The 13,887-nt window shown below is 45.1% G+C and overlaps 1 protein-coding gene across 10 annotated transcripts in view; it reads left to right on the forward strand.

Annotated features, from left to right (window-relative positions):
• The first annotated feature begins 669 nt into the window (after window positions 1–669).
• The window catches only part of Gnb1 (G protein subunit beta 1), a 66,712-nt gene continuing 53,494 nt past the window's right edge, over window positions 670–13,887 (forward strand). For 5 of the 10 annotated variants that reach the window (XM_063287153.1, XM_008764335.4, XM_063287154.1 and 2 more), the window contains exon 1: window positions 670–811. The gene's annotated coding sequence lies outside the window, so the exon portion shown is untranslated. The remainder of the gene's footprint in view (window positions 812–13,887) is intronic. The other 5 variants (XM_039109260.2, XM_006239517.5, XM_039109261.2 and 2 more) reach the window with 1 other exon arrangement.

Consider the following 13,887-nt stretch of genomic DNA (forward strand, 5'->3'; position numbering starts at 1 on the left):
GTGGCTAGGCCCCCCAAAGAGTTGTGGCTCTTGCTTAAGAGAGACTAGCGCAGGCCAAGAGGAAACAAGAGCGGTACTAAGCTGGTTTTGGAAAGGGCAGAATGGGAGTGAAAAAGTCAGTGTGGCAGGAGTCCTATTAGTCGAAGGTGGGTGGACAGATAGGCAAGATGGACCAGACCGAATCGCATGTCTTAAAAGACTCTGGTGGTTAATCTTGACGACCTTCCTGTCCCACCTGGCTATTCCTGTCCCCCTTCCCCAGCCGTCCAGGCCCGGCTAGGCCGCTCACGCACGCTTTTCCGCTCTCCCCGGCTGGACACTTAGGCAGGACACACCGTCCTCTGGTTTGGGGCACATGGCACAGGAGCCGACTCCAGCAGGATAGAGTCAGAGGCCACCGAGGCCGATAGGCTGGCAGCGCCCCTGGAAGACCCTTGCTAGGTGTATGTGGGGTGGGGTGAGGTGGGGAAAATCACGGCTCCTTTAAGGCGCTCGCGCACGCGCAGAGGGAAGGAGAGGCGGGGCGGAAAGAGCGGCACGCGCACGCCGCCCGTGCGCGGTGACGCGACGTGGGGTTTCCCGAGGCTGCAGACAGGGGCCGCCGCGCCCATCCTGATGGCTGGAGGCGTCTGAGGGGCGGACGGCGACGGCGGCGGCGGCGGCGGCGGTGGCGGGCGCGGGCGGCGAGGGCAGCGGGGCTGGGACTGGAACAGCCGCCGCGCGGACCCGACCAGCCTCGCCGGCTCCTGCCCGCAGGCCGCGAGCGCGACGACCAGGCGGCGGCGTGGGCGCCAGACCAGGCGAGGTCGAGGTGAGCGCGGCTGGGGTCCGTGAGCGGCGCCTGCCTGGGGCTGGGCCGGGCCCTGCGGTTCTTCTTCCCGCCCAGGAGTCATCGGCCGCCGGCTTCATCCTGCTCTTCAGGGTGGGGCGGGCGATCCCCGGGTGTGCTGGGTGGGCGGCGGAGCTGGGGTCCCGGGGTCCCGGGGTCCCGGGGTCCCGGGGTGAGGGGTGGGGTGGAGCCGCCTAGGCCGGGGTGCGGGCTCGGGCTCGGGCGCGGGCCGGGGTCGGGGTCTTAGCCTCAAGGCCTCATCCGGGGTGCGGGACATCAGCCGGATCGGAGATGCGGCAACCCGGGTGGAGGTCCTGGATTCAAAGCCGGATCTGGGATTCCGGGCTGGGGTTCTGGGTTCAAAGCTGGATTCCGGATGCGGGACCTGGCCGGTGCATGGTCTTGGGTTCAAAGCCCAGTGTCGGGAATCGGTTCCCAGACCCATGATTCTAAAGGATCGAGGCTGTTGGGGGTGGTCTAGGCCCTGATGCCGGGCCCAGGAGGTGGTCCTGAGTTTCAGGAAGGGAACGGGATGCAGGGCTGGGGCCCGGGTCGTATGTTCGAGCCTGAATGGGTTGCCAAGGCGGGGATGCTCGGCGCGCCGCAGGCGCTTCTCGGGGCCCGGTCCCCGCGGGAACAAAAGCCCAGCTCTGCCCTCCGGACCGCGCCTTCCTGCGGGGCGTGGGACCCGGCTGGGCGCGAGGGGAGCGGACACGGGGCGGGTCTCTCGGATTCGGCCATCACCCCTGCCGGGTGCGGGCCTACCGCTACTGAGCTTCCCAGCTCCCTTGGCTGCGGGTGTTACTGGCCTCAAGCGCCCGCAAATGAATGGGCGCCGCGTCCGGCCGCCGCGACAAGATGGCGATGCCCGCCTTTGTCAGCCAGGACCGCGCCGTCCGCGCCGGGGCTGAAAACAAAGGCCGGCTCTGGCGACCAGTGTAGAGGAAAACGGGCCGGGCTCCTGGGTTCTCTTGATGCCACCGTGCAGGGAGGGGACGTCCTGCCCAGAGCACTCAGAGGGTGGCCTAGCCTTTGCGTGTCTCCACTGCCTCGGGTTCCCCTGGGGAACTGCAGCTTAGCTTTTGACCTTTTGATACATTCGAACTGAACATTTTTTTCCAGGTTTTTTTAAACCACAGGGTTAGCATCCCAAAATAGCATCCCTATATGTGCTCAGCTCGTCTTTAAAGAGGTTATGCCAGAATTTTTGAGAGGAGAATTAGTGGGACTTCATTTTAATTAATTGTTTAGTGCAATGCTATTTTGCCTGAATGTCTGTCTTTGTGTGTATATGAAGGTGTCAGATTCCCTGGAACTGGAGTTAAGAGTCATTAGCTGACGTGTGGGTGCTGGGAACTGAACCTCGGGCCCTTTGGAAGATCAGCCAAACCCCTGAACCATCTCTCCAGCCCAGAATTAGTAGAATTTATAACTAAGTATATTAAAGACACTTGTTCGTGAATATTGAAATTTCAGATAATTTGTAGTGTTGGTTTGGTAGTAGTAGTACTTTGTATTGTTATGTTTCGATCTGATAGCAATCAAGCCTTTTTGTGTATAGCCTGTGAGATTTACTGTTAACTAAGAAAATATGTAGTCAGTCCATCATGATGAGCAAATGGCAGTGTTAATGCTGTGAAAAGTTCCATTTCACTGTGTAGACTAAATGTGGTCCTCAGAGAAGGCATTAATCAGTTTTTGAATAGTTTGTTTTGTTTTTACATGTGAAGCTATAGTGGTGGTGGGAGAAACAGCCTTTATTTAAAGATGAGGCTTTTAGTTTTCATATTAAGATGTCTTCTGGATTCTTCTCGAAGGTATTTCATATTGCAAAAAGAAAATGTCTTACACTGGGTGTTTGGCCAGGGATGGAAATGTAAAGACGGGCTTTGAGTCCCTAGACAGCAGAACTAGGTTCTGGCTTCTTGATATGATTTAGGGAGATTGATCCTGCACAGACCTGTGCAGGAATGCTGTGCAACTGGGAAGGCACTGATCTCCGTGTATCTAGAGAGGCTAGACGTCGGTGTAGGGTTCTGCCTGCACTTATTTCACTGCTACAGTGTGCTATCTTTCTTAGAAGGTGAGAGTCTGGAAAGTCAAAAGTAGGTTTTCTGGGACTGTGTGCTCATACCTGCTGCCTGCTCCTGGGTTTAATGTCATAGTCCCAGTGTCAGGATTGTATTTGATCTGCTGGTTCTTCGAAAGGATCGTTTTTTACACAGGAGATTTAACTTGCAACTTTGACAGTGTCTTCCATGAATGAGCTCATCCACTGGATACAAACAGTTCTTATATAGCATCTGAGCTGACATCAAAGCTTTATTTGTTTAATTGGAGTAGTGCAGAGTACCCCTTAAGCACGCTTTGTAAAAAGGCTTTTCTTTGTTTGATAGCCTTAGTTATATCTGATTTGGGAGAAAGGGAGATCAGGTAAATTGCCTTAGATTTATAAGGTTGCAGAATAAACCAGATGTGGTAGGATATTCTCTAATCCCAGCACTCTGGACAGCCTGGTCTACCTGTAGATGACACTTTGTTCAAACCCTCCCTTTCCCCAAAGGCTGCATAATGGTGGTTTTGTCTCGTTTTTAAGAGTCAAAACTTCACATCTATTAGTGAGGATGATTTCTGGGATTATTCAGGTGCATTTATATTGATCACTGGAGAAACAGGCTTACTTAGAGAAGATACTCTTTCAAAAGAAGTGGTGCACGGAGGTACTGAAGATTTATTAATTTCACTTAGTTAAAGATGCTGGGCTGGACGTTCAGGTACTCGATGCCAACCAAGCCTGTTAGATCCCTGAAGCCCCTCTGGGAAAAGGGAAAACGCACTTCTTCAAGGCCTCTGCCACCCATGCACAGACTTGCACTATGCAAGTATAATTTAAGAAAATCTATTATCCATTGGTATTACTGGAAAGTTAACGGCTCGGCTCTAAATGTGGCTTTGAGAAAGGCATGAGCAGTCTGCAATCACCTACTGTCATCTGGCTGTGTGGCCAGGGCTTACCGTGTGAGCCGCAACAGTTTTGTTTTAGAAGTGTAGTATCTGCAGTTATTAGTTTGTTCATTGGATTGTTTTTCTCTGCCCAACAGATTTGGCTCATGTCAGTCACCAAATTGGATTAAATTCTTTATGTGGGCTTTGGTTTTAGCATTAGTGGATTGGTAATAGATATTCTCGATTTTATTATCTGGACTTGACCATATGGTGTGCCGTCCCCTTTAGTTTTTAAAAGGCCATCATACCCAGGCTGTCCTGGTATTCACCATGCAGACCAGGCTGGCCTCTAACCTCTGGTGATCCTCCTTCCTCAGCTTCCAAAGTGCTAGGATTCAGGCCTGAGACATCATGGCCAGTTTTATGCCATATTATTTAAAAACTTTTAGCATGGAACAAAACTTTTTAGATTTTTGGTTTTTTTTTTAATTAAAAATTTTTTTCCAGTATTTTATGGGTATGAGTATTTTGCTTGAATGTATATGTGTACCTATGTGTGCTTGGTTCCTGTAGACGCCAGAAGGCTGAGAACTGAGAATAAAACCCAAGTCCTCTGCAAGAGGAGCAAGTACTCTGATAGCTGAGTCGGCATTCCAGCTCATTTTCTTAATTTTTAATTTTTATTTTATTTATTTATTTATTTACTTATTTTCTTCTTTTTTCTTTTTTTCAGAGCTGGGGACCGAACCCAGGGCCTTGCGTTTGCTAGGCGAGTGCTCTACCACTGAGCTAAATCCCCAACCCCAATTTTTAATTTTTAAATCTTTAATTTTTCCTAATTCTTTTTTCTGGAGGGGTCTTGAGTGCTGGGACCATAGCTGGCATCTTCTTAATTCTTAGTTTTGTTTTAAGTCTGATTTTAGGAGCTGGTGGTGTGTATTTGTGATCTCAGCACTTGGGAAGTGGGGGCAGGATTAGGAGGTGTTCAAGGTCATTAGCTACATAGTCACTGAGGCCAGACTGAGCTACACGAGATCCTATTTGAGTAATTCCAGGTTTGCATTCCGGTGTTTGCTTTGTTTAAGAGACAGAGCTCACTATGTTGCTTAGGCTACTCTTGAAATACTCGAGGCTCTCATCCCTCAATTTTCCCATTATATTCTTCCCAGAGCTGTTTGTTATTAAGAATATTTGTAGAGGTTATGAAGTAGAAGGAGAAAACATTTAAATTAAAGCATTCACAAAACATATGCTAAGTAGTGATGGGAAAATGGTCCTATGATATTGTATGGATTTATATGTGATGAAAGGATGTATCATATTAACTGTTCTGAAATAGGAATGGGGACCACGCTTTTTTTTTTTTTTTTTTCCTTTTTTTCAGATCTGGGGATCGAACCCAGGGCCAAGCGCTCTACCACTGAGCTAAATCCCCAACCCCCAGGGACCATGCTTTTTTAAAGTTTGAATCTTGTTGCATAACTCATTTAAGAAATGCAGACTTCTTAGACATTGGAGTTGGTCACTGGGTAAGAGGACTGCTGACTGCTCTTTTACCTCCTTGTACAGTACTGGCTTTAGGGAGCCATGTTGATCCCCTGATGCTGCTTTTGGCTTCCATGGCATTCTTTTATAGAATACAGTTGCCTTTCTACCTCCCAAAGGGTTTCTCTGTGTATCCCTGGCAGTCCTGGAACTCTCTGTAGATGGGTGAAGCTGGCCTCAAACTTAGAGGTCCATCTGCCTCTGCCTTCCAAGTGTTGGGTTTAAAGACATGTACCACCACCTGTGTACCCCCTTCCCCCTCCAGTTTACCTTTTCTTTGTCTTTGGGGTGGTTCCCCCCCCCCCCCCCAGCTGGGGACCGAACCCAGGGCCTTGCTCTACCACTGAACTAAATCCCCAACCCCTGGGGTGGTTCTTTTAAGACAGGGTTTGTCTGTCTTGGGACTTGTAGACCAGACTGGCCTTGAACTCAAGATGTTTAATTATGTTGCTTGTTTTTTTTTTTTTTTTTTTAGATAGATTTATTTATTTATTTATTTATTTATTTAATATAATTACACCGTAGCTGTCTTCAGACACTCCAGAAGAGGACATCATCTCATTACAGATGGTTGTGAGCCACCATATGGTTGCTGGGATTTGAATTCAAGACCTCTGGAAAAGCAGTCAGTGCTCTTAACCACTGAGCCATCTCTCCAGCCCATGTTGCTATTTTTTGATTTTGTTTTTTGTTTTTTGAGACAGGCTTTCTTTGTGTAGCCTTGGCTGTCCTGGAATTAGCTCTGTAGATCAGGCTGACTTCGAACTCAAACATCCACTTGCCTCTGCCTCCCAAGTGCTAGTAAAGACATGCGTTACGTCCATGCCTTCAGTGATTTGTCTTATTAAATCAGAATTTTGAGAAAGCATTTGTAAAATCTCTCCAATCTAAAAGACTAAGATAGGGGCTGGAGAGATGGCTCAGTGGTTAAGAGCACTGCCTGTTCTTCTAGAGGTTATGAGTTCAATTCCCAGCAACATGGTGGCTCACAACCATCCTTAATGGGATCTGATGCCCTCTTCTGGTGTGTCTGAAAAGAGATAGTGTACTCATATAAAATAAACCTTTAAAAAAAAGAGGCTAAGACCACATTAAAAAATAGTTGTAAGAATTATTTAGTTGAATCCATTCTGCTGTTGATAAAAAGGTTATGATACGATGAAAATCAGTAGTCCCAAATTTTATAATGTATTTTATCAAGAGGAGAGAGATTATATATTTATTAGTTTGTGAGACTGTTAGGTTGAGAACAGTAAGGATGAGTGAAACATGCTTATTAATTTGTAGTTGTGTGATTGTCTTGTAACTCAACAACCATGTGGTGATCATAAAATATACTCAGTACAGGGTATAAATGCTTGTCTGTTTGTCTGTTAGTTTATATTCCCTTTCCTTTATATTAAATATTTTAAGTACTTACCTAGCATCTTTTTTGGGGGTCCAGAGGTTAAAGTTGTGGGAGCCTGACCAGCAGGACTAGTGGAAGTCAGTAGTTCTCAGGGACACCAAGCCAATTCTAGAGCTCAGTAAAGTCTCTGAAATAAATTTGAAGTCTGGGACAGGAGAGGAGATGGGGTGTTTCTCATACAACAAACAGCAACCGGACTCTGTTATCCCCCTTGTCTTCAGCACCAGAGCTGTGTCTGGCACATAATAAACACTCAATAGTTATTATCTGAGGCCAGAAATTTCCCTTGGGAGAAGTAGATACAGAAAGATTAGAGCCTTGAAAAAAAATTGTGAACTCTCATCTAGAGAGCTCTAACAGGCTTTTGAAGTCTGAATAGATGGACTAGATGGGGACCATGCTGAAGCCTGGAGCATTCTGACATCAGGGAGGGGTTTCAGCTGGTGATGAAGAACGAGTCCTGGGTTGCATGGGATGGGGCACTAAATTTAGGTTCTTTCCTGGGTGCTTGTTGGGGCAGATTATGATTTTGACTTGTGCATGCTGGGATGGTGGCTACTCCATCTTCATACTGTGCTTCACAGACATTTGAACATTTCTTTGCTGTAAAGTGTTTTGAGTTCATTCTCCCCATTTAGGAGCCTCTCTTTGCAGGGCATTTCTGGACCTCAGGCTTTATATTTATAGTCTGATGTTGAGCTTCTCACCTAAGCTTCAGGTAGACAGGCACTTACTTACCTTTACTGGTACATCACCCTGTATGTAGCTCCTGAAAAGGTATACAACAAATACTTTTGTATCTGTAACTTCTGTTATGTTCTAAAGCTGTAGAAGGGATGGAGGCCTTTGGGGGTGATTATTAGCATTTGATGGTGACTGGAGCCTTGTAATTGTTTACTCAGACCTGTGAAAGTGTAATCTGTATAAACCTCTTAGCAGTTCCTGCGACCCTTTTAAGGGTTCCTTAGGTTAAAACTACTTGTAATCATGAAACACTTTGTTTGACTTACTGCTGTGCTGGGTTTGCACTGATGGTGAGTAAAACAGCTAACTACTTCACAGATCAAAACTGTGGTGCAAACCAGTTATTGTCACATCACTCAGGTTAATGACTGGGCATGGTGGCACAGGTCTTCAATCCCAGACTTAGGAGTCAGGGAGTTCTCTGAGTTTGAGGTAAGCCTGGTCTGCATAGTGAGATTCAGACCAACAAGGGCTTAAAAAAATCGTTAAGCCTTCACATTTATTATTTTTACTGGTTTGAAACAAAAGTCTTGCTATGTGTCCCATGTTCCAACATGAACAGAGTGAACCAGGTACATGAGTATTGATAGCATACTGTAGAAACTCTCAGCGTTTTATTTTATGATAATAGGAATATTTCGTACAATAATAGAAATAATAAAGTAGAAAAATCTCAGAGATTGCTAAGTGCTTAAGGACACTGACTCTCTCTCTACCTCAAGACCTTAGCATCCGCATGGTGGTTCACAACCATCTGTAACTCTGGTTCTGGACATTTTCTGGTCTCTGAAGGCATGCTTATGGTACACAGACGTACATGTAAGCAAAACACCCACATACATAAAATATAATGAAATTTTGTTTTTGTTTTTCAACACAGAGTTTCTCTGTGTAGCCCTGGCTGTCCTGAAACTCACTCTGTAGACTAAGTTAGCCTTGAACTCAGAGATCTGCCTCTGCCTTAAGGGTGTGTGCCACCACCACCCAACCATAAAATATTTTTTTAAAAGATTTATTTATTTATCACATACAAGTACACTGTAACTGTCTTCACACACACACCAGAAGAGAGTATCGGATCCCATTACAGATGGTTGTGAGCCACCATGTGGTTGCTGGGAATTGAACTCAGGACCTCTAGAAGAGCAGTCAGTGTTCTTAACCACTAAGCCCCCCAATTTTTTTAAATAGAAGTTTTCAAATAAAAATTGGGGTGTGTGTGTGTGTCTTTGACTGTGTCTGTCTCTGCTACCATTGACAGTATCCAGTATTTAAATGGATGGTGTGTGAGTGTGTTCATTTTGCAAGGATGAAACCCCAGGCCCCTTGTATGCAAGGCAAATAAATGTTGTACCACTCACGCATATATCTTTAATCCTGAGGATAATGTACTTTGCTTATGAGGTTAGAGGGTAGTACAGGTGAAATGGTTTTGTTAATAAAATGAAGCATTGTCTACATTTCAAATATCTCCTTATATCAGTGAACTTTCACTTCCCAAATAACCTCTACATGATGCTATGACCTCACAGGTGGATACAATATTCATTCAGAACATAACTGGAGTAAAATAATTTGATGTAACTATTTGAAAAATTGTCAGTTTCAGATTCTGAGTTAAACTGTTTAAGAAACTGACCACTTGAGTTCATAATGTGGCTCAAATAAAAGATGCCCTGCCTCAAAAACATGGTTGGAGCTCATGAAATGTCTTAGCAGGCTTTGCCATTGATACGCTCTCCTCTTCACTCTTGTAACTTACAGCCGTGCCACTTCAGTTTTCTGCCTCTTTTTCATAGAGCTTTCTCTCTGTGCAGCTGCTTTCCTTAGAAGGACATAGTTAAGGCCCACCCTATTTCAGCGTGACCTTGTTTTAGTTCGCCTGATTACACCTGAAAGAGACCTCTTTCCAAATAAGGTCACAGTTCCAAGTAGACCTGAATTTTGGCAGATGATGCTCAACTCTAGGTACCTAGTGCTTTGTCCTGTGTGTCACATTTCCTTGGGTTTCTAACTTATGATCTCCCATGTATTTGTTATCTTTCAGAGTCAGTAGTAGTGGGGATGGAACTCAGGGTCTGTCCTGTGTTAGACAGTGCTCAGCTGCCAAACTGTACCTTCAGACCTCTTTCCCTGTTTCTGTCGGATGTCTTGTTCAATAATAGAGGCTTTTAGCTGGGTGTGGTAGCTCATGCTTTTAATGTCAGCACCCCAGAAGCAGGGGCAGGCTTGGTCTGCATAGCGAATTCCAGGCCAGCTAAGACTGTACACAATGAGACCCTGTCTCAAAAAACAAAACAAAACAACAAAACAATGGATAAAATGAAGTGGGTTTGAAGTTTTGTGTGTGTCCGCCAATCATAAAAATCAGATGTTTGGGCAGTGGTGGTGCATGCGGAGGCAGGTGAATCTCGGAGTTCCAGGACGGCCAGGCCTACTTTCCCCCAACCCCCAAACGGAGTTTGTGGGTGTCGGGGGGGGGGGGGAATCAGATGCTTTTGTAGTGGGCAGTTGGAGGCTAATTGGGTCATCTCTAAGAAGTAACAAAAAAAAAAAAGGAACTGGCTACATGATGAATAACTGTGATTAGACAAGTAGGTTTCTCTACTCCTCCTTTCCTAGTTGTTATTTTTGTGGCTGGGGTTCTGGGGTTCTGTGGGGGAGGGCAGAGAGACAGAGGCTCGATGAAAAACTCAGCCAAGCCATGCACCTGAGCTCCTGCACCTCCCTTTCCTGTTGGGGTCTGGGAGTTCTGCTGTAATTATGCCTTTTGGTCTGAGTGTTAGCTGGAATATACTTTACAATGCTTTATGGTAAAACTCTGCTTTGGTTTTTATTGGAGACATCAGTAACTTAAGCTATTGAGTGCCTAGATGAAATACGGAGCGGTAGACTGGCCCAGCCTTGAGTTTTATCATGTGCTGATTTGTAACAAGCTTGCTTTCCTTCTTTCTTTCTTTCTTTCTTTCTTTCTTTCTTTCTTTCTTTCTTTCTTTTTTTTTTTAAATAGATTACGGATTTTGGGGGGAGGTTCTTAAGAGAGGGAATTAGTTTAATGCCATTGTCATGGTTAGGACTTTCTACTGGTCCTGTGATGGCTTTGTTTTGTGAAAGGATCTTCCTATGTTGCCTAGGCTGGTCCTAAGCCCTTGGTCTTAACGGATGCTCCTCTAGGCATCCTGAACAGCTGTGAGTGTGTTTGCCATGCTCACCATAGCTGTATATTCATAAAAATTAGATCTCTCCGTATCCTGTGAAGTCCTGCTGTCCAGTCCTGTTTGTTTGTGCAGATCTGGGGATGTAGCAAGATAACATACAAAGTATGGTACCTTTGTACTAGGATACCATCTCCCCCCTTTCTCCCTCTTCTCTTAATTTTGCCAAGCTCATGATTGCTAGGGGCGGGGAAAGGAAAAATAGTTTGGGAGTAGCACAGCAGTGAATTATTTGTGTTTTTAAGATCAAAACTCTCAAAGACCACTTGTAGTAAGCTGGTTGTGGGAACATACTCTTTAGTCAGCATTGGAGAAGCAGAGGTGCCCAGGAGGTTCTGGAGTTCAAGGGTATCTGGGGTTAGATAATGAGACTTGTCTCCAAAAACAAAGTAGCTCTATGAGAAAATTAACTGTGTAGCTAATTTTTTTAAAATGGAGTCTTAGGTATTCTAATCTGGTTTTGCTATATACCCAAGGATGTCTGAATTGGTTCTGCCTCTACTCCAATGCGCTTATGTTACAGATATGGGCCACCACACCTTGTTTGTGTGGTGCTGTGGACTGAGTTGAGGAATGTGTGCATGCTGGGCAACCAGAGAGTAAATGTCATGTAAGGCCTAAGATTTGCCCACAGATCTTTCTTAGTCTCATCTCACATATGCGTGCTGGGATTTCAAACCTAGGTCTTTTTTTTTTTTTTGGTTCTTTTTTTTTGGAGCTGGGGACCGAACCCAGGGCCTTGTGCTTCCTAGGCAAGCGCTCTACCACTGAGCTAAATCCCCAACCCCAAACCTAGGTCTTTTGAAGAGTAGCCATTGCTCTTACCTGCTGACCCATTCCTCCTGTCCCAAGCTATATTGTTAATTAAGGGAGAGACTGGGAATGCTGTTCAAAAATGTGCAGTGCGGGCTGAGCCAGGGTAAGACTCTGCCTCCTGCTAGCTCCTACTCTCTGTAACTAGGTGTGAGAGAAGGCTGCTGTGTGAGGTTTGACTTCCCTTCTCCTGTGTGTTAGGCAGGTCTGTGTATTCAGCTCAGTGTGGTTAGAATTCTGCCACATTGACTCTTGGTGGTATTTGTGGAAGTCTCTGAAGGGGTGGTTCCTGGATGGATACTCCACTGAGCTCTTTGTCTGTCTGTCCATCTGTCCGTCTGTCTATATCTATCTGTCTATCAATCATCTATCCACTCCAGATTTTTATTCCCTTCCTGGTCCACCCCCACCATCACCCCCACCCCCTTGGTTACTTTATCTAGATTTGATAGTTCTACCTCCAGAAAAAAGAAGTACTTTATACTTGTGGGCAATAAATGGGAGAACCTAAGAATTCCCATTTAAGCCATGGTAAAGTCCCCTGATTGGGGCCCTGAAGGATGGACTTCCCTCAAACAAACCAAGGACTCTTCTTCTATTCCTAGAAGCAGCAGTGGGCTGGGATGTTCTCTGGGATAGGCACGAAGCAGGCACTAGGGATTCTTTGTCTTCTACCTTTAAGGCCAAGGCAGGAGGATTATGAATTCAAGGCCAGACTCGACTAATTAGCCAGACTACTTAGAAAACAGACTAAGGGGGTTGGGGACTTAGCTCAGCGGTAGAGCACTTGCCTAGCAAGCGCAAGGCCCTGGGTTCGGTCCTCAGCTCTGAAAAAAAGAAAAAAAAAAAAAAAAAAGAAAACAGACTAAGATAAACCAAACCCTCCCTAAAATGTGATTATATCATGAAACAATGAAAATTCACATTAATTTTCCTCCTTGCTACCAAGGGGTGGGTGTGTGTGTGTGTGTGTGTGTGTGTGTGTGTGTGTGTTAGTTAATTTACTGTTAAAATCAGTAAATTTCATACCGGGAACATGTTTTGTTAAGTTTGTTCTCCCTTACATTTTTAAGAACATTTTATTTTATTTTATTTATTTATTTATTTATTTATTTTGAGCTGGGGACTGAACCCAGGACTTTGCGCTTCCTAGGTAAGCGCTCTACCACTGAGCTAAATCCCCAGCCCCTTAAGAACATTTTAAAGAACATAGGCCAGGAGTCACATAGAAGGGCCCAGTCACTGGGCTTCTTTACACTATAATCCAGGGTTTTATATTTAAAGCAGAATGCTAAATAAATGTGTTTGTGGGCTTCTTTGGTGATTGTCTTTTTTTTTTTTAAAGATTTATTTATTTATTTTACATGAGTACACTGTAGTTGTTTTCAGACACACCAGAAGAGGACATCAGATCCCATTACAGATGGTTGTGAGCCACCATGTGATTGCTGGGATTTGAACTCAGGACCTCTGGAAGAGCAGTCGGTGCTCTTAACCGCTGAGCCATCTCTCCAGCCCTCTAATGACATTCTTAATGCTTGGAAAGTCTGCTACACTTGGCTGCTGCTTCCATCCCCACTCTCCTCAAACCCCTCTCCCCCATCTATTCCCACCTCCCCCATTTATCTCCTCACCTTTTCTTGCCTTTCATCCCCCATCCCTACTTCTGCTTACCCTAGGAAATACCTTTCAACCAGCAGGTGTAGAGATCCTGCTGGGTTTTGTTGATTAGGGAGTCCCTGTTCTCAGGAATGTTGGCATTACTCAACTTCACTGTCCTCAACTGAAAAGAAGGAGATGGACCAAGTTTGTGGGGACCCTGCTTCTTCCGTTTTGGCTCTTTTATCTTTTTCCTCATTGCCCTGATTTTTCTTTTCACTGTCTCCTCCCCTATTTTGTTCTTAGCCTTGATTGTTTTATCTTTTGAGGCCAAGGTTTGGGTTTTGATGGGAAGGTTCCCAAATTCATGGAGGTACTGTCTCAAGTGTTCCTGGTACTCTGGCCCTAACATAACTTTAAGTCTCATATACTTGGTTGTAAGATCCAACTTAAGCAATTATGTCTAATGAATTCATTGGCCATTTGGAAAGTGATACTCATGAAAACTAATTTTATTCATTCTTTATTAGCTATTAATTAGTGGACTAGGTAGTTTCCCAAATTTGAGAATCAGATCAAATTTTTCTCACCTCATTTCCTGTGTGGTGCTGAAGTTTTTGCAGTGCTTGTTTTTGTTTTGTTTTGTTTTTTTAATTAAAGCAACCATGTCAGGCCCAGCTGTTAGGATGTGACATCATCAGGAGGATATATAGCTAGTGTGGAACTTAGTGCTCCTCTCTTGTCAGTCAGTCACCTCCAAGCTTCCTACATTACTTTTCTTAGTGCTG

This window comes from Rattus norvegicus, chromosome 5, assembly GCF_036323735.1.
Source record: "Rattus norvegicus strain BN/NHsdMcwi chromosome 5, GRCr8, whole genome shotgun sequence".
Classification (NCBI taxonomy): domain Eukaryota; kingdom Metazoa; phylum Chordata; class Mammalia; order Rodentia; family Muridae; genus Rattus; species Rattus norvegicus.